We start from the raw sequence: 20,793 nt of genomic DNA, 5'->3' as shown, positions 1-20,793 counted from the left end.
GAGGCGGAGCTTCCGGCCTGTGGCGGAGATTTAGCCATGGCCAAAATCTCCACCTGTGGTCCGGAAGCTCTGCCTCCGGCCCGGAAGCCCCGCCTCCGGCCCGGAAGCTCCGCCTCCGGGCTGGAAGCTCCGCCTCCGGGCCGGAATTTCCGGCCCGAGTGCGGACGTAAGTTTAGTAGTCGTAAATCCATTCTGTGAATAGCAAAAGTAGTAAGTTTATTCTGTGAATCGAAAAAGTAGTAAGTTCATACTGTGAATACCAGAAGTAGTAAGTGCATTCTGTGAATACCAAAATGGTACTAAGTTTTGGATTTTGTCTTAAGTTTGTTCTGTGAATCGGCCCCTTTGTTGTTTTCCATCCCGATTTTTCACTGTATATATTTTCCCAAATTAATTGCTATATACCCGGTACACAATAAAAAAACATTTCAAAATGCTGCTTGTTATTGGCTCTGGGTTCGTTGGGTTCTTGGTGAACCTACAAGTCCTATATAGCTCTACAACCAGGAAGGTCAAGCAGATGTAACTATATATTGCTTCAAAAAACCTGTCATACTTAGAAGAAGCTACAGGTGAAAACATTGGCACAAATGGCTGTTTTTTTCAACTCATTTTCAATTTATCTTATTTTCGACTGTTTGTTTCCATTAAGAATCCTTGAAGGATCTACACAAATTACCCCTTGCTGAATTTTGAATTTTATCTACTTTTCTAAATTGTATATCTTTCCAGTATCCATTATTGCTTTCATGCCCATTTCTACCATTAACTGGAAGAAGGTTGAATGCACAAATAATAGCAAAAATAGGCTATGTCCCATAAAATGCAAAAACTGTAAGAAATGTTGGTTTTAAGTCAAACGTCTGTCAGTCCCTGAAAGATGGGATACCATTTGTTGATACCATTTTCAGGGAAAGAACCAAACACATTCATTTGCAGCACTTTTTCCCATTTATCCCTAAAAACTCCAAATTTAGCTGTATTTTAGCTAATTTCTGGGTCCCCTCCAGGGGAATCCACAAACCCTAGGTACCTTTAGAATTCCCATGATGTTGGAAGAAAAGGACGCTAATTTGGTGTGGATACCTTATGTGGTCAAAACGTTACAGGGGCCTAAGCATGAACTACCCCAAATAGCCAAAGAAAGGTTTAGCACAGGGGGGTAAGGCCTAGCAGCAAAGGGGTTAAAAGTTCAATTCTTTGGTGAAGTTTGTTGTGTATAAATATTTAGAAAAAATAACTTTTAGAAAGCTCTTCACTGCCTGAAGCTTCAGGAAGCTAATTTCCATCGACAGGCAGCAGCTGCACAGCTAGTGCTTTTCCTTAGAGGTGTAAAAACTGTATCCATTGCAGAACTATGGTTTAGGCCTGGTGACAGTATGGACTGGGTGTGTGGCATTTTATCCCTATCTGCTCAGGGAGAACACATGGGCCCAGGAACTTCATTAACCTGAAAGGGACGGAAGTGAACCTGAAATGGATGGAAGTGAAACCAGCCCATTGAAAGTTTTATGTAAAGGGAAACCTGAGCTGGAACCAAACCCAGTGGAAGATAAGCTACTCCGACAACTTGCATGAATTAGACACAGGGGAGGGGACTGTTCATTTCCCTGGCCTCACCACTGGGAGAAAACAAGAGTTCTGCACAAGAGATAAAGGGTTTCCCACATCTTGTATTTTATGAGTAAGGAGCATTAAGTGATTGTTAGCAGTGGGGCAACGAAGAACTGCTCAAAAAGTGGGTAGGATTGCCCCGAGCACTTTTTCCCCATTGGTTACAAAGTGTCCAGAAGTCACCCTACCCACTGGCTTGTGCCAACCATGAATGTGGCCTTCCCCATAAGACTATCTAGACCTGCAGAAAATCAGAAGAGGACAAGACTTGCTGTCTATGACCTGAGAGAATCCCTGAAGGAACGGACCTGCTCCCTCTTATACCCAGGACAAAGAAATGGACTTGAAGTGTCATTTGGCTGACCGCTTGTGTGACACAGGGATCAATATGAGGCATTTTTCCTGAAGTGGGCAGTTCACTAGTACTAATGGGATCAGGACTGGACCTTGTTGGCGGCCTTGCTAGACTGAGTCCTGGCCCCTAAGTGCTGTCACTGAAAGCCTTATAAGCGACCATGAGGAACTGCTTCACAGATCCTTGAAAAGATGGGATATTTTTGGGTTTCCATGACCTCAGGAGATGTCAAGAGGATCTAGCAGCAAAGGTGTCCATTTCCTCAGATGCAGATTCAGGCTTTCCCCGCTGGAGGAGTTTGAGTCCATAAACAAGACTAAGGCCCTCATTTCACGACTGACTGCCATCGCCTCTGGCAGGAAACTGTTCGACAATGAGTCGGCAGTCCCACCTGCCCTATTACAATGAGCCCACCAGCAAGGTGGGCGGAAAATGCTTTTTTCTACTCTTGGCTTGTGATGGCACCCAGGAAAAGGACTGCAGCACACGCAGCAGTAGAAAAAAGCACGTTGTGCACATTCATGCACTGTGTGCAAGGCACCATGTGGTGCCTGAAACAAGGTGCTTGGGTGTGTGGGGGGCCCTTGGCCACTTAGCAGTGTCCCACAGGGGATGGAGGCCCTGTATGTGGCCCCCACAGTCCATTTCCATCTGTGTTTTCATGGCAGTCAGAACGCAATGAAAAGTCAGTCAGAAAGGCACATCCTAATCCCCATGGCGGATACAGCAGTCAGACCGATGGCCTGGATGTTGGGCAGACCCCCACCGATTGTCTCTCAGAAGCAGTCTGTCCGACATCAAAATAAAGCCCTAAGTCAGGAGGCACAATCTTTGACTAGGGCAAATCTACTTGGTGTATCAGTCACTCACTCCCTCATGGTCAGACTTGAATTCCCACTAGGTCCCAGTCTACCCGTTCCATAGACTATCATTGGTGCTTCAAAATATTTGCCACTATTTCTACTTAAAACTTAATATCTCCATTTCCTTTTTTGGGCTTTTTGTCATTTTGTCTACATTTTAGTCTATTTTTCTAATTCAGTTTGGCATTTTTATACTACATGTTTTGACTTTATTACTGTTTTGATACTGCATAAATACTTTACTCACTGCCCTAAGTTACGCTGCTCTGCTCTATGCTATACCTACCAAGGGGGTTGAGCTCCGATTAGTTTGGTGACTTTGGGGTTTACCGTGAGAAGTGAGAGTCATTTTTTCTTGAGGTGGGCAATCAGCCACCCAAAATAACAATTCCATTTTTTCCTCTCCGCAAATGAAAGGGTGAAACAAGGAGCATATAACAAGGCATCATTTATTTAAACTAAGCAGCACCTGTCCCTTTGATGGTTTAATGGAATGGGTTTCTTGTAATTGAGAACACAATGTGTTTTATATTTGCAAGAGATCACAGAGTTTGACTCAACCCCGATTCTTAGAGGTGACTAAAGAATAGCATCTGCCCAACTTGGAGTGATTTACAAGCATTTACAACAGCCCTGTAGATCTAGAAAGGAGGCCAGTTGAATATTAATTCTGTATACACATTGGTTGTGTCTCAAGTTGTTTATTGTTTATTGGAACACCACTTAGGACCATTGTTCAACAAGTGTTAATTACCTCTGGTTCCCGGTGGCAAGTGTAAAGGGGATACCATGTTTCTACTTAACATCACCAGTGCAGCTAGGTGGCAAAGTGGGCCATATTCCTGGTATATGTCACTAGCCACTTAACATCAGTGATAGACATCTCCAACCTAATCAGAAGAATATATAACATCATTAGTGGACCATCCTTCTTGTGTTCCTCCACCAAATCAACAGTTATGAGTGAAGTACAAAAACTTCCTAAAGAATTTGAAAAATGTCATAAGAATCGAAGGGTGGGCTTAACTGGTGTAATTCTTACTAGCGTAATTTTTTTTTTTTTTTTTTAAACTTTATTTTCAATGTTTTTTAACACATGAACATACAGCACCTCATACATAGTATACATTGGGTTCAGTGCACAACCAAGAGCGATACAGAGTACTTGGGTCATAATAAAAGGCAGGCAACGATAATGCAGACCCCATCAATTAAAGCATCTCCGCACTGACATCTCGCGACATTCTCAAGGCCATCCCCTCCCCGCCATCCCCCAACAGCCTCCCACCCCATGTAATAGCAGGGAGAATCACAGTACCGTCCCACAGCATGCAGTATTCGGTGCGTCTCAGTGTGCGTGAGAGGTGGGGGGGGGGGCGGGGGGGGGGTACCCACTCCTCCAGAGTCCCGCCATCAATGAACCGTACATCAGGTAATTAGTTAGGCGACCCAGTCACATCAGCACCTCCCGCTCTCAATAAGTAACAGTGCAGCGGAGCCCATATATCAGCAGGTCTCGATGTAGGTGGTAGGAGTTCAGAGTATATGGCAAGTTGTTCCTGACAGTAAGTGAGGTCCTGCAGCCATTCCTTAAACTTGGGGGCCCTTCCCCTGCCCCATCTACATGCAACTCTCCGCTTGGCAAGTAGGAAGGCGAGCGCCACGAATTTACGGTACGCAGCTTGTATCGGCTCTACATATCCCAGGAGCGCCAGAACAGGCGAGGGTACAATCTCCGAATTAATCATTATGGAGAGGGCCTCAAATACCTCACTCCAGTATTGGTTCACTGCATGACATTCCCACGCCAAATGAAGAAAATCCGCCATAGGGGCGCGACATCTATCGCATCTGTCATCTTCTCGAAGGCGATATCTATAAAGCCGAGCCGGGGTGTAGTACACTCTATGGATATATTTATAATGAATTATTCTGAGGCGACTGCTTGCAGAGATGCGATCTGTCTGCTGCAGGCAGAACTCCCATTGCTTGTCTGTTAAGGGAGCCTGCAACTCCTGGTCCCACTTCTCCCGAACCTCCAGCTGCGGGGCAATGACCAGGGTATGTACCGAGTTATAGATCCTAGAGACCAACCTAGCGGGGGCCTCATCAAGAAGGATGCGCTGTAGGGGAGCCACAGCGTGGGGCTCATTCGGGAAATCAGACGTCAAGGCCTTAATCCCTTGCCGAAGTCTGATGTATAAAAAGACCTCTAGAGGAGAAGGTTGGGTGTCACCGCATAAATGCTCCAGCGTGCGGAATGTACCATTATGGTATAGGTCTCCCCATGTCCTAACATTGAGAGAGCCAGACCACCTACGGAACCCTCCTTCCTGCAACAAGGGCATACTAGGGTGATAAACAAGGGGCAGAAGCGGTGCATATAACATAGGGGCCTTCAGTTTAGCAGTGATTTTATTCCAGGCCATCACAGTACTCGCCACTGTCTCTGCCAGCGCATCCACCCCCCGTAGCGGGCTATACAGCGCACCCTCTATGGGTACCGGGTGCGAAAGCCAATGCTCAGCAGCAAGTTGGGGCATATATCTCGGCTGGCGAATCCAGAAATAGGCGTAGTGGGCCTGCGCTGCTTGGAAATAGAGCTCAAAATCAGGTATCCCAAACCCACCCTGAATATAGGGCCGAGTAAGGACCTCCCATTTGATTCTAGGCGACTTCCCTCCCCAAACCAGTCTGAGGAGCTCAGTACGGAGGCACCGAAAAAAATACCTGCCCGGATAAAAGGGTATATTTAAAAATAGATAAAGCAGCTGAGGTAATATTACCATTTTTATCAATGACGCTCGTCCCGCCATCGAGAGGGGGAGCGTTATCCATCTAGTAATGCAGTCAGAGATACGAGTCATCGTTGTTCCATAGTTGGCTCTCATTAACTCATCTTTGCCCTTTTCAATGTGAATACCCAAGTATTTAAAGTCTCCCTCACTCCAGGCGAGGGGGTAGTCCAGCTCAAAACGCTCAGTAGCTGCAGTAAGAGGGAAGATCCGCGACTTGTTCCAATTAATCAGAATCCCTGATAGCTTGCCAAATCGGATGAACTCCCTCAGAATCGGATTGAGATTAGCGCTGGGGTCTCGTATATACAGAGTAATATCATCCGCGTACATAGAGATCAAGATCTGTCTTTGAAAGCATCTCAATGCCTTGTCTTTATGGTGTTGCCTAAGTTTAGCTGCAAGCGGCTCCATAGCTATGGCGAATAGAAGGGGCGATAAGGGGCAACCTTGACGGGTTCCCCTGGAGATGGGGAATGCCTCAGAAAGAGTACCATTGATCAACACCGTGGCCTTGGGCGATGTATACAAGAGTCTTATCCACGAGATGAATATGAGTGGGAACCCCATACGTTCCAGTATGTTAAAAACATAATCCCACTCCAGGGAGTCAAAAGCCTTCGAGGCATCCAAAAACACAGCAGCCATGGGGAGGTCCCCGTGTACGGAATTAAGGATCGAGAAAAAGGTGCGCAGGTTATGGGAAGTCGCCCTGCCGGGCACGAAACCTGCCTGGTCAGGCAAAACCAGGTTAGGAAGGAGCAGATTGATACGAGTAGCGATTAATTTCGCCAGTATTTTCACATCACAATTAAGCAATGAGAGGGGTCTATAGGAGTCACAGTCATTTGCGGGCTTCCCGGGTTTAAGTAAGGACGTAATGAGTGCCATGCGCATCGATGGGGGCAAGTGGCCCGTCTCAAGTGCGTCCTCGTATACCTCGCGCAAGACGGGAGCCATAAACTCTATGTAAGTCTTGTAGAATTCTATTGGTATTCCGTCTAGACCAGTCGCCTTGCCCGATCGCATGCGCATGATTGCCTCACGCACCTCATCTAATGTAAAGGGGGTGCTCAGGAACTCCCTCTGGGCATCACTAAGCCACCCCAGGGAGACATCCTCCAGGTACTCCTGTATCTGCAGGTCCCCCGTACGCGTTGACTTGTAGAGCTGATGATAATGCTCCACAAACGCATTAAGGATAGTTTTGGTGTCGTTATAGACTCTCCCCTCCGCTTCCCTAATTTCGAAAACGGTAGTGGGAGGCCTTATCAATCGGATCGTCGCCGCAAGAGCTTTCCCAGGCCGTTCACCCTCTCCATAACGTCTGGCAACCCAATGTTTACCCCTAAACTTCAGCTCCCTAGTGGCCTCATTCGAGTAGTCTGTCAGTTTTTCACGTAGGAGCGCAAGTGTAGAGTCATCAGGCACGTCAGCCAGCGACCTTTCCAATGTCTTAAGCTCCGTTTCCAGCGCACTCAAGCGTGATAGTATGCTTTTTAGTACACCAGAACCTTTGGCGATGCAGATACCCCTTAGGGTCACTTTAAACGCATCCCATATAGTTTCCACTGCTTGTACCGAGTCCTTATTACGTTGAAAAAAATCGAGACATTCTTCCCGCAGTTCTTCCTGAAATACCGCATCAAGCAGCATACGTGGTTGCATACGCCAAGCTGTCACTGGGGGCCCCAGGTCAGCCGCTCGCAGTGTGACGCGGACTGGCGAATGATCCGACAGGGTTCTAGGTAGATGCTCTGCGTTAGTCAGAGCTGTGTAGAAGGAGGGCGAGATGAAGACATAGTCCAGTCGGGCCCAGGATCCGGCCTGTGCCGTGAAATGTGTGCCCTCTCGAGCATCAGGACGAAGGCGTCTCCATGTGTCTATCAGTGTATGCTCAGCTAGTAATTCAGAAAACAGTGTGCGTGCTTTGGTGTAGTGGTGCGGGGCCGGATGCGATCTGTCTTTTTGCGGATCAAGCGTGATATTGCAGTCCCCTCCCCAGACAAGGCTCCTAGGGCCTAAGCCCACTATGATCGTGTTTAGGTCCACAAAGTACTGCGGATCATCTACATTGGGACCATAACAGCAAATCAGGGCAACCGCCACCCCACCCAGTCTCCCCCACAATAGGCAGTGTCTCCCATGATCATCGCTATATGTTCCCTCCATAATCCAGGGCACCCCTCTTTTCACCAGTATTGCCGTACCCCTAGAGTAGGAGGAGTAGGAAGAGAACAAAGTGCAAGCCGCCCAGCGACAGGCAAAGGTGTTCTTAGCTTGCGGTCGCGTATGTGTCTCTTGTAGGAAAGCTATGTGGACATTATGTCGATCTAGATAGGATAATATCTGCCTCTTTTTTCTGGGGTCCCCCAAACCTCGCACATTCCAAGTTAATATGTTTAAGTCAGTGTCCGTTTTACCCATGCTTGCATCAAAAGGAATCCCATCCCACCATTATGTCACCCCGCAGGCCATTAGCATGCGTGCGTATGTGAGAGCCCAGCCCCGCCCGTCGCCCCCTACGACAGTATGCTTCATAGTCTACGGTCTTGCCGGTGGTGCCACCCAGTAGCCTGTGGGCGTGCGCCTGCATCTCAAGTACTAGGAAGAGCTCTCTTCGCATGACCTCAGTATTCAAACCTGTACGCTCCCAGTGCAAAAAGACTGTAAAATACATGGTGCTAAACATAACAAGAACATTGCTAAACAATACCCCCCCCCATTCTCCAACCCACGAGTCCTTCCCAGAACATCCCTCAACTGGCAGCTCACCCCACCCACCAGATCGTGAGAGCAACCCCCGTAGAGGAGGCATAGTACCAAGGGGGATGCAGAACCGTCCTAAGACAATGTCCCAACGTGATACAGGTCTTGCCAGTAACCAAATCTCATGTTGACCTACACCCCTCATAGAAGAACTCAAGGCTGCACCAGCAGACACTATCCGTATCACAGGTACATGCCACTGTCTGGTCACCAAGCAGTATGAGGCTATCTCAGAGAGACCCAGGCGCCCGCAAGGGGCATAAAACCCCAGGAAAGTCTCGCCCCCACCCCCCACCCACTGAAGCGTCCCCAACTTGCCAGCATCCCAACCCCACCCCCCACCCAGAACTCCCCACAACCCGCTCAACGTGAGCAATAGAGTCAATATAGTCATCGGGGTACTCCCCATGAGGTACAGCAAGAGGGCACCCGTAGCCACTCCCCAAAACCCGTCCCATCCCAACAGCAGGGGAGAGAAACGGGGGGGGGGGAGAGGTGCCTGGAATACATTACCGCCACCATCCCAAATCCGGCCATAGCAGTTCCTTGTAAAGAGGCACTAGCTCGTGCCACTGTTCCATCAGATGCACCGCGGTGCCGCCAATACCGCCACATGCCGCCGGCACGGCAAGGAACAACGAGTGCCAGGTTAACCCACTAGGTGTCAGCCACATGGTCCTCTGCATCCCGGTCAGGTACCCCATTCCGCACATTCTTAAGAGTCCTCAAAAAATCGTCCACTTGTTGCGGGTTGGTGAAGAAATGTTGTTTAGCTTGGTGCGTGACTCTCAATTTTGCCGGGTATAAAAGTGCATAATCAATTTGCTGTGCTCGTAGCTTCCTTTTGACCTCCATAAATTTACGCCTCTGCTCCTGCACGACAGGAGTAAAGTCCGGGTATACCGTGAAGCTGACCCCATCACATGAAAGCGTCTTGTTCGTGCGTGCGACCCGCAAAGCTGCATCCCGGTCACGGTAATTCAATAGTCGGGCAATTATGGGCCGAGGCGGGGCGCCTGGCTTAGGTCGCGGTCCCAGGGAGCGATGCGCCCTCTCAACAATGAACTGCCGCGACAGCGTCTCACCTCCTACAGTGGCTAGGAGTATCTTTTCCACGTATTCCTCCATGCGTCCGGTATTGGTGGACTCCGGCACACCAACCACACGAATGTTGTTACGGCGACTACGAGCTTCCAACTCCTCGTTCTTTGCAGCTATGATCCTTAGTACATTATCCATTCTCGTGAGCTGCGCAGCCTGGGATGCAGCGGAGTCCTCGCGGTCAGATATCCTCCTTTCTGCTTCAGTGATACGCTCCTCATGTGAGTCCAGTTTCTGCGCAAATGCGTCCACTCTCGATGACAATCGATCCACCTTATCCACGACAGTAGCAAAACCCTGCCTCATTTCTTGCATCAGCTGTCGTAAATCCGCCGTCGGAGGGTCAGCACTTGCCCCATCGGTCGGTGGGACGCTAGATCGTCCCGCATCCTGGGCATTACGAGTATCTTTCTTCGCTGCAGGGACCTCGAACGACAGCTTGGGCTGGCGGCTGTCGTGCTTACCCATCAGGAGCCGATATCGTGGGCCCACGGCCGTGATCAGAGGGGCGAGCCACCTGTGCCGTCCAAATCAGGGTCAAGGATGCCAGTCGGAGCAAAGCACCCCCACAGTGTCCACAATCAAAAAGTGCATGGGGGGAGGGGAGACTGCCACCACTGCGGGCCCCTCCAATGATGCTCACATGTTAATTGGGCCCCTCAGCAGCCAGGAGTTCTTACTAGCGTAATTGCTTGTATTTACCCCAAATTACTCACAATTATACATAATTGTGTGAGAAGCATAATTCAGCATTTGTTTTTATTTTCTTAGTGCAAAATGCACCCTAGCTTTGAAAATGGGCCCATGGATGCATTTTGGGAAAACAGCACTAAATGCTATCAGATATGAACAGCAGTAGCCAGCAGCAGCTCACTCTCTCTTAGTTCATTGTTTCTGTGCTACTGCTGAAGGATTTCTGCAACAAATTATTCTGAATTACTCAAGTAGGCGTAATTGCATAATTTCAGTCATTTTGCATCACAAGAGTGTGAAATTACTGAAATTACTCCAAAATAAATACATTTTCACCCAGGCCTAGAAAAAGTATATAACTCTCATGCTTGTATGATGACTGACTACTGATATTATACCTCTTGATCTCCTAGTTAGTAATGCCCCTGTGGTTTTTTCGAATGGCTAGTTTTAGGTATAGACTTAGCCCTAGAACATATCAAAAGGAATTTTAAATTATTTGCTATGCTAGAAAAAAATACTTGAGGCTGAAACACATTCAGACGCAAGGACAGTTTTGGACAAACTCAACAAAATTATTGAACATATTGGACACATTTTATGTTCAACATCAGCCTAAAAACAATACCTCGGTTAGACCTTGGGGAAAGTTAAAAAAAACAGTACATCACTTTCTCTGACTGAGTCCTCTGGAAGCTCAATAGAAGATTCAGATCCCATTGAGGTGACCAGTGCTGGCACTTCTTCTTTCCCTGATTAGCATCCATTTTTTTAGACAAGGCCAACCAGAACAGAGGCAGAGGGAGGGGGAGGGGTTGAGGTTAGGCATGGAATTTCCAGTCTGGTGAGAGTAGGTGAAATACAAATTCTACAGATGGTGGTCAGCCACAATAAAGTCTATTCCTTCTGCAATTAGTACATATGTCTATAATACCACCCCCCCCATCTTCAATCGGTTGTCTCTCATAATATCTGAAGAGGAAATGTCTCTACTTAGTCATGGCTTATTATTTATTCCCATTGACACAACTAATTCATGCATTGTACAAATGAAACTGTTGCAATTTTTCTCAAAGCTTTGCCTTTGAACCTTTTATTTTGACAACCCTATACAGAATCCACCAGCTATCCTAAACTCAGACCACCCTCTTCTTTTAATCAAGTTAGTGCTAAATTGGCAGTAGAATTATTGGCTTTAGAGAACATGGTACTCAAGGAGGTCTCTAAACCAAACTATGATTGTGAATACATCCCATACAAAATAGGGCTGGAGGATGGACAGACCCATAGCAACTTACAAACAATAGGTTGATTGTGATTAAGGATGTGGATAATGGCAGTGCATTTTTATTCAGCATCTTGTACTGTACAAGAAGAGATCTACAGAGAACATGACAACAGGTTCCACTATATCAGACTGCTTACTAATGCTCTTTCCCACCTACAGTAAACTATTAGGGACATCACAATCGCAAGCCAGAATGGAGGCCATACTGGGCAATACTGAATTTGCGCAGATTAATACCACGTCTTAATAGACTCCTTGTTATTTACCTTGCCAATAATACATTGATCAATGAAGACCACAAGGGAGACACATTGTATCTGGTTTTGCCTCCATGTTAGAGCCCCTTGGAAAATCTATAGACTATTTCATATAGAACTTTGCATATGTAGTAAAAGGTATATCAGGGATGGTGCAGATATTTTAAGCAAAACTGAGAACATCACATTTGATAGTAGGTGGCAAATCTTGGTATATTTAAACATTGAGTCCCATTACAGAAATATATCCCACACTGCGAGCATCAAAGTAATTTCCTGACCTCCTTGACTAACGTCCTGAACCCACTGATGCCCCAACTTAATTTTCTGTGTCGTTATTAGAATTGCCCTGAAAGAAGAACTGTTCTGAGTTTGATGGTACTTTTCATTTGCAGACCAAAGGCACTTCGAAGGAGTCCTTCCTTCTCCCCGAACTTTGCCATCCTCTTTATAAATAATATTGAATGTCAGCATATTTATGATGGCTCATCTAACCCTTTTTATGGACATATTTGTCTATTGAAATGGTTCATTGATTATATTTTCAGGATTTGGAGTAGGTATGAAGACAGTCTTGCTGAACTGTTACAGACTAATTCTTTACCCCGAGAACTACATTTCACACACCACTACAGTAAGGGCCTCTATTAATTTCTTTGACCTCACCATATCTGCAGTAAATGGTGAGCTTGGAATTAAACTTTTTTGCAAACCTACAAAGTGCCAAACTTTGCTCTATTATACAAGCAACCACCCCAAGGTACTTAGAAAAGGTTTATCATTTGGTCAGTTCCTACGCATCCATAAGAACTGCAAATGATGAAGGGGTGTTTATGTCATGTTATCGACCAGAGGACACCCATGTAGAATGATGAAAAGAGTGTGGTATTCACCACCCGAATACCTTTTGACACCAGGAGAGACCAATCGCATTTTGCACCATGAGCAGTATTTTGACTAAAATCATAAAAATAATTCTCTACTTATCACATCTATTGGCCTAACAAATAAGAACCTCATGTTCTCATGTCAGAAAGGCAAAAATCTTCTGGACCACCTGGTTCATGCCCCTACTCAACAGTATATTACACATTCTGCCATAGCCTCTTTTTTGGTCAAGATTGTATAATTGGGCACTTCCATAATGTAACAGTTGCATAATGTGTAAGGAGACAATAAATTGTAAGGATTCTGTACAGGGGATAACCAAACACACACTCACACTCACTCAGTTCTCCAACTGCAACACCAAGCATGTTGTGTATGTGATCTGGTTCCTGTGTAAACTGGTTTACATACGTCAGATGACACAAACAGAGTAGATTCAATTATGGAACACCATAAAGAATAAGATATAAAATTCTAACAGCCCCAACAGAGAGTTACTTTATTTATTTTAACCATACAGAAGATGGCATCAAATGGCAAGTCATTTAAGTGATCAAAAAAGCCCATTGCGTTGGTGTCATCGAAATGATGCTTAATAAAGCAAAGTGGGAAAGGGTCTTCTGATGTGACAGGCTTACAAAGGAGTTGAATATCATGGAGGAATACAATTCCGGCCTTTTTCCATAACCCATTTATAAGGTGTTGTTACTTCAGATCTCTCCTTTTGCCATTCATTTTGCTGTTTGTGACTTTATGATTGTTATTTTTGCTTCTTTTATTTAAATTTTCCTCCACTGGTATTAGATTTCAAATTGTATTGTGAACTCTGCCAATTGTGACTTTAGAATGGTGATCTATGCTTTTTTCATGTCGAATTGGCCTAGTTACTTATTATTGCTGACCATGCCCTCCAGCTGGTCTATCGTTGCACATGGAGTAATTGTGATACAGCACTGATTGCCTATATTATTTTTGGGTGATATGGCATTATATCTCATTGATTCCTATTCTATTGTTATATCTTGTGCTATATTGAACCATGGAAAGTATTGTTAATTTATTATACACGGACTGCTGAATGTTCAATTTTTCGAAATCTTGATTTGTATAGAACCAGAACCCCTATGGCGAGTCCGGACCTTTTTCTTATGACTGCCATTTTCTCAATATGGCCTTTAATGTAGCAGCCATAGTCTTTTGTCCATGTCATTTTCCAGTGCATCGGGCAGCCATCTTAGCTGTAATTATTGTCCCAAGCACACCCGCAACCTATCTATCACCATAGGGGACACCGAATGATGTGGGCTCCTGCAGCAGATACTCACCACCACACTTAAGCTGTAATTGCGTTGCTGCCCAAGGCAAGATTATCCTTTCCCGTTCTTTCTGACAATCTGTCCTCCTCCTGGGTGGGGCGCTGTACAATACTGGCTTCTCATTTTCAATTGATGAAGGCAAATCAGTAAAACATGGTGTTTTACTGATTTGTCTTTTCATTTCCTGCATCCTGAACTATTTTTTTTCATATTTAACTTTAGTCATTAATAATTTTTTAGATATTTCCCTACCCTCAAGCCATCCACAAGCAAGTGCCCACCACAGAGTATTGGTGAAAGACTCTCATTATCGCTCACCTATCGAAAACAAAATATTTACCACAATTATTTATTTTTATTTTTCAGATTTGTTCTCATTTATCGGCTACAATAAGTAGCCCTTTTGTGCACTTGCCACTTTTTACACCTACTTTGCTCTTTTTGGCAGTTCAGGACTCCCTATTTCCTTCACACTTGGCAATGTTGATGAGGACCAACTAAGGGGAATATTATCAAGAAACGGTGTTAAAATTATCACCGCTTTGGCACCAGAAAACTGCAGCTAAAGCGGCGATAATGGGCTTGATAATATGCCGCAGAGAATTCCCATAGAAGCCCATGTTCTGGTGTCAAAATGGGCTTCTATTGGAATTCTCTGCGGCATATTATCAAGCCCATTATTGCCGCTTTAGTGGCAGTTTTCTGCCGCTAAAGCAGTGATAATGTTAATGCCGTGCTTGATAATATGCCCCTAAGTGACTAGGGTTGAAATGCTTTTGATACACACGACAAATGGGACATAATTGGAATTATCCATCTACTGGCCTAATATTGTATAAATAAGCAAGCAGGTAGATCTACCTCCTTGCTTACTTGCTTATTCGTTTAAAGAACCCGGTTCCCTGGAACTAGTTTGGGTCATCTCTCTCTTTTTTAAACTAATATTGTATATGCAGTAACATTAACACTCACTTCTTGTCGTCCTATTGCTGCTTTATTTTGTACTTTGACCACTTATCACCGTGTGAGCACCTATGACCCTAAACCCTCTTTTCCTTTGTTTGTGAAGCAGTAAATATTTCATATATCCAAAGTATGTGCTCTTCTTATTTGCTGACAATTGCATAAATAACTTTGCATACACATTGGTTGTGTCTCAATTAATTTATTGGATCACCATGTGGAACCGTTATTATACATGAGTTAATTACCCCTTGTTCCAGGTGGTGTGTATAAAGGAGAGCCCTTGTTTACAGTCAAAGCTTAAGCCAATCATTATTTAAGCTATTCATTGTTATGGGCTACAAAGGGCAGCTGGAGCTCTTTTACCCTTCTCTCACAAAAATGTAACTGGTGGTGGTACTGCATGGTGTTCGGTTTTGTTGACAGGGCTTTTAGGGAGTATCCCACGATAAGTAAGTGACACTGAAACTATGATTCGCTGTACTTGCATTCCCTGCCCGTCATCATTGAGTTATTAGTGTGCTCAACGCTCTGTGTATTGAAATTGCATTTACCCTCATAATTTGAATTATTGTTACCCCATAAACGCATGCATCTAATTGCCTTATTCCCCCACCAGCTATCTACTACAACCTCCTCTTTGCTTCTTTCCTGCTTTGTCTCTCTACTTAAGCATCCCCTTCTATGTGAGACCCACCGAAAATGTTTCAAATATGCAGTAGTCAACCAACATTACAAAACATTTCCTACTGCAAATCTATCCTATCATTCTTATTACTACACAGTGTACCAGCACCATTTCATCTCCATAATAATGGAATGACTAGTTGTCAACTGTCACACTACATGCTTCTGTCTCAATCATATTCCATGCAGGCTTTTGTGTTCTCCCTTCAACTTACACTGCATTCTCCCATGTATCCACATTTATGTTCTTGACTCAAGTAAACCCATTATCCAGCTATCCTCATAATCCTCAACTGATCTGCAGCATTTGACAATGTTGGTTATCAACCCCATGTTATATTCCTTTCCCCAAACTGTTTAATGGGCTGTGCTCTACAATGGTTTTCATCATACTTCTCAGAGAGTGTTTTCTGTGCATTTACACGTTTCAGTGTGCGCCCAATATTTAAAACTACCTTCTTCAGGACAAGTAGATATCTCCCCCAAATATATGTTTAAAAAACAAGGGGTTCCTATGCAAAAAAATATAGTAATAAACACAGTGTTACCTTACAAATATACACCCTTTTAGATTTTCAAACACTTACTACTGTCTCTATGCAATTATTCCTAAATTTTCCAAACCTAGGTTATCACATAAATACATTTTCTTACACCATTGTTAAATAAAAAAAATACCTACATGCAGTCTCTTCACAATTTCCCATCAATGGCACAAGGATGCATAAATGGAACTAAATCTGGCGGGCATTGAGACACAGTAGATATTGGTTACCCGAATATATGCTGTACACTGAACAATGACTAAAACAGAGTGGTGTTTGTTAAGACAGGTGTGTTGTCTTTTGTGTTCTCCCTGCTTAGAGATTTTTGTGATGTTTTGTCTATGATTACAATTTGTAAATGATAAATAACATTGTCTCTTGTAGTGGATGTATTCTGAATTATTTTTAAACTCCTGTCATCATCTGTGTTAAAAGAAACTCTTATGGGTTTCACTTTGTGACCTAAACACATTTTTATAATTGATTTTCATGCTGGATATGATAGCTTTTCAATAATAAAGTACTGAAGTATTTTTAATGACATACAATTGTGGCATCAAACCTTATTGAAAACAGGGATCAATATAAAGTGATGAGTGAGATTGCTGGGGGAGAGGTTTAAGGGTGTAAAGTATTTGCAACAACTATGATAAAGTATCCTAAGGGTAGATTTTTGGACCTAATAGAAGTTGTAATCTTGCCTGCCCCAAAGTCTCAGGCGGCTACGTTACTCCTCCGGACCCAGTGAAGTTCCCAAAGCTTTTCATTGTGCTTACCCATGCAGAGGCTTGTTGGTCACCAGTTCCGTAACTGACCCCCACACTCGAAACTGCAGCAACCGAGAACATCATGCAACCATCATCTGATGTCAGCAGCTGTGTAAATGTTGCATATTTGCATTGAAGAATCAGGGCCTTATGGGCCTGGCGGCGCAGGGCACGCCTTAATCTCCTGAGTTCACCTGCTTTGTTGAACAGAGACACAGGACATTCTGTTGAGCGTAGAAGATCAGGTTTATTAGCTGCAGCTAAGTACAGTTGTCCCAGAAGTACACTCAGTATGTTCTTAGGAGTCTGCCACTTTACTCCGTGGCGCACAATCTTTTATAGCGCATAGATTCACCAAGAACACTCCAAATGCATACATGGTTATCCAATGAGAAGAGTTAGAAAACAAGATGTAACCAATGAGAAAAGTTTGAAAATAAGATATCAAGTAACCCAAATAAACCTCTCTTCCAACTGTTTTTGTCACCTCTCCCCACAAGTTAATCAGTGGTAGTGTCTAACTCAATTTGCAGGTGGCAGGACATAGTTGTATGCTTTGGAGGACAGTTGTGAAATGAGAGAATACAAGTAGAGAATAGCGAAGGCCAGAAGATAAGATAAAGTCAGGAAAGAATGGTGTGAACCGACAGACAGTTGAGACAGGGTTTAGTCAAACCAGACGAGGATTAGTGGCCTCAGCCAGTCCCTGACATCAGTCTCGTAAACAGAGGCAGAAGGTTATTTGACACGTCGCAGTAAGATCAGCAGAAAAACTTCGTTCATTGTGCTGCCTGAGTGAGGGCAACACAAAATGGCGGTGGAACACAACTGAATACAAGCGAGATCGAAAATCGAATTTCCTCAGCATGTTGTTTCCTGCAGCACTGAGTAAGTGGTATAAACAGAACCACCTGCGGCTCCCGGTCAGCACCAAGGACAGCCAGAACAACTGTGCACTTGGACTCCGCAGGCTAGGTAAAATTGATTTGACTGTTGTGGGCTGGTCCTGGGGCCCGTATAGCCTTATCCCTATAAGGATTTCAAGTAACTTGACCTGTAAGGGACCGATTGTCACTAGTGGATGTTGCTGTTTACCCCAATGTTATCTTGTCTATGTATTTTACTGCACTTATTTAATACTGCTTCAGAAATCTATACCTACGGATACATGTATGATATCCCCTTCATTTTGGTGTCTAAAATAAGATAAAATACACTCTATTTCTATAAATTAGTGCTGGATTTCTCTTGAGTTGAGTCAATTACTTATCATCCATGTTGGTACTCTGACATACTTAACACATGTTCCTCCAGCAAAGACTGATTGCTCTTTGCCTCTCTAATAGGATGAGCTAAGGATTTATGAGTGTGAATCCATGGACCATCTGTGGGGTATTATGATAATATTACATGATAAGGCCGCCAAGCCATGCCACATAATATTCTATTTTCCTACACATTGAATATGATTCTAATAAATGAGCACTGTAAAGGTGTCCATGTGGAAATACGTTTGATAATGGTAGATGCTCCTTTCCTGTTGATTACGCAATAACTGCTGAAGAGTTTCATTTGGTAGTAGATCAAGTGATATGGATTAAGAGCTGTAGTGATCACAAGCCATTGTATTTATCCATAACTCATGATTTGTCCAGAAGGGAAATATGGAACAGTGCTAATGAGATTAGGACTCTAAATGGTAGAAAAATAATGGTGGTCGGCAAAACTAAAAATACAGACCCTCAAATGACAAGACATTTATTATAATGAAAGGCTCTTCAACAGGATTAATAATGGCAGATTATAAAAGCTTTATAAATAAAGTTTGAAATGTTGCTGAGAGAGGGGATGGTACAGGCCACAGGGCTAAAAATAAACTGAGCTGGTACAGGAGCTGGCGAAAATAGAACTTAATAGACAAATCAGAGAGACTTTTAAACAGGAGGCCACAGGGATGATGTTAATAAACAACTAAAGGGAATTATAGTAGGCCTGGATGTAGTTTGTGGAGTTTTGCTAAGCGGAACTCCGCGAAGTTACAAAATAACTCCACGAAGTTCTGCGAGTGGCGAAGTGCAGTGAGAACTGCAGTTTGTGCTGGAATTCCTGTCGCTTGGGTAGAAATTTTACCCGAGCGGCAGCTCGCACTCGCGACTTACCTTTCATGATCGCGAACTTACCGTTCACGATCGTGAACTTATCGTTCGTGATCGTGAGCAGGGAAAAAACTCCACTGCACATCGCGAAGCAGAGTTTTCTGTACTCCGCAAGCTCCGCGGAGTGCGGAGTGCAGACAACTCCACCAATTCCGCGAACGGAGCGAAGTTCACTGCTCAGGCCTAAATTATACAAGACAAATAAGAGTTTCAATTTGTAAGGAGAAAAAAATTAATTGGCTCCATTTATTACCGCTCTTCTTGATGGTAAATTACATCTTTTCTGGAAACTGCTAACTGAAAGGTTGCTATGAGAGGGATGGGCGGAAAAATAAGCAAGGAGGCTGTATGTGTTTCTTAATGATGGCACGTCTTTATTTGATAACAGGTTTGAATGATGGGTTTGAAGGTGAATGGTCAAATAAATCTTCTTTTCTCAGATCCTTCTCATTTCCTTTCTCCTTTCAGGTTGTCTGCTTCACCCAGTAGGTTATCCACAGGAGGCAGAAAAAGGAGAAGAAGAGCACAGTAGGTATACATTCTTCTGTCCAAAATGATCAGGTAAGCTGCCTTCACTACACCTGTGAAATCATGCCTGCTCCTTATGGTGGTGGAAAACACCGGGGAAAAATAAGAAGGACGAAAGGGGAAAAAAGAAAAAACTAATTTGGGAGACCAGTCCTATAAATGTCTCCCTGGACCTCTATTTCTTAGAATATGGTTGGGTCATAGGATAACCCTTAAAATCAAATTTGGGGTTGTATGGGCGTTTTCCTTTAATCTGGGCTCCACACTTCTGCCTTACTCCATCATTCCTTTAGCAGTTTATAATTGTTAACAACAACTGAACAAAATTAAATATTACCTTCAGGACTTTGTTTGACTGGTCTTTTCTTTTGACCGGGAGTCAAGTCCCCATAATATTAAGGGCTGATGGGAGCCTTGGACCCATTGTCAGTGTTAATGTGGCATGAAAAGGCGATAAAACAAGAGTGCAACCCCACAAAAAGAACTCTTATTAAAACTCCTGACACTTTCCCCCTTCAGTCTGAACCGCCCCCCTTCCTTTCAGTGTCACGTACCGTGTCTGCAGCAACTCTCCTGAGTTGCAGCGGCCTCAGAGCGTCCTCCTCTAATGACTGCCCCTCCTCAATCCATTCCATGGGCGCTCCCTTGGGTTTCGCCTTTGGTTCTGGACTCACGCTGCCAGTATCCTCCAACATTCTCCGGCCCCTTATCTCCAGCCTCCATGTTCTTCAAGTCTTTCATGTTCCTCGCATGGTTGCCAGGGTCCTCTTCTTCCTCTTCCTTTCCTCCGTTTGATACTGGTGGTGTCCTTTTCTTTTTACGGGTCACTCCCTGATTGGCTCTGCACTTCCTCCTCTCCTCGTCTCTCCTGTGTGTGATAATTAAAGTTTATTATTGGTTCCCTAAACGTGGGTCTTGTTTCCTGTTTCTCCAGGTGAATCGAGTCCGACGGGATGGTCTGCGTTGGTTTGTTTATTTCCTTTTCCATGACAAGTGGTAAATCGAAAGGTTTTGTAAGGCCAGGAACCATCGCAAAACTCTTTCATTATTTCTCTTTTTCCAACAGAGCCATTCTAAAGGAGCATGATCTTAGCTATTCAATGGGCCACTTAATTGCTAGCGTCTCATTTTCTTTTACTGCATAGTATTTTCACAGGGAAATAATTTGCAACTGTTATAAATGATAGGCTGTTCTGCCCCTGATTGTC

This window comes from Triturus cristatus, chromosome 8 (genome assembly GCF_964204655.1).
Source record: "Triturus cristatus chromosome 8, aTriCri1.1, whole genome shotgun sequence".
Classification (NCBI taxonomy): Eukaryota; Metazoa; Chordata; class Amphibia; order Caudata; family Salamandridae; genus Triturus; species Triturus cristatus.
This window is presented reverse-complemented; position numbering follows the sequence as displayed.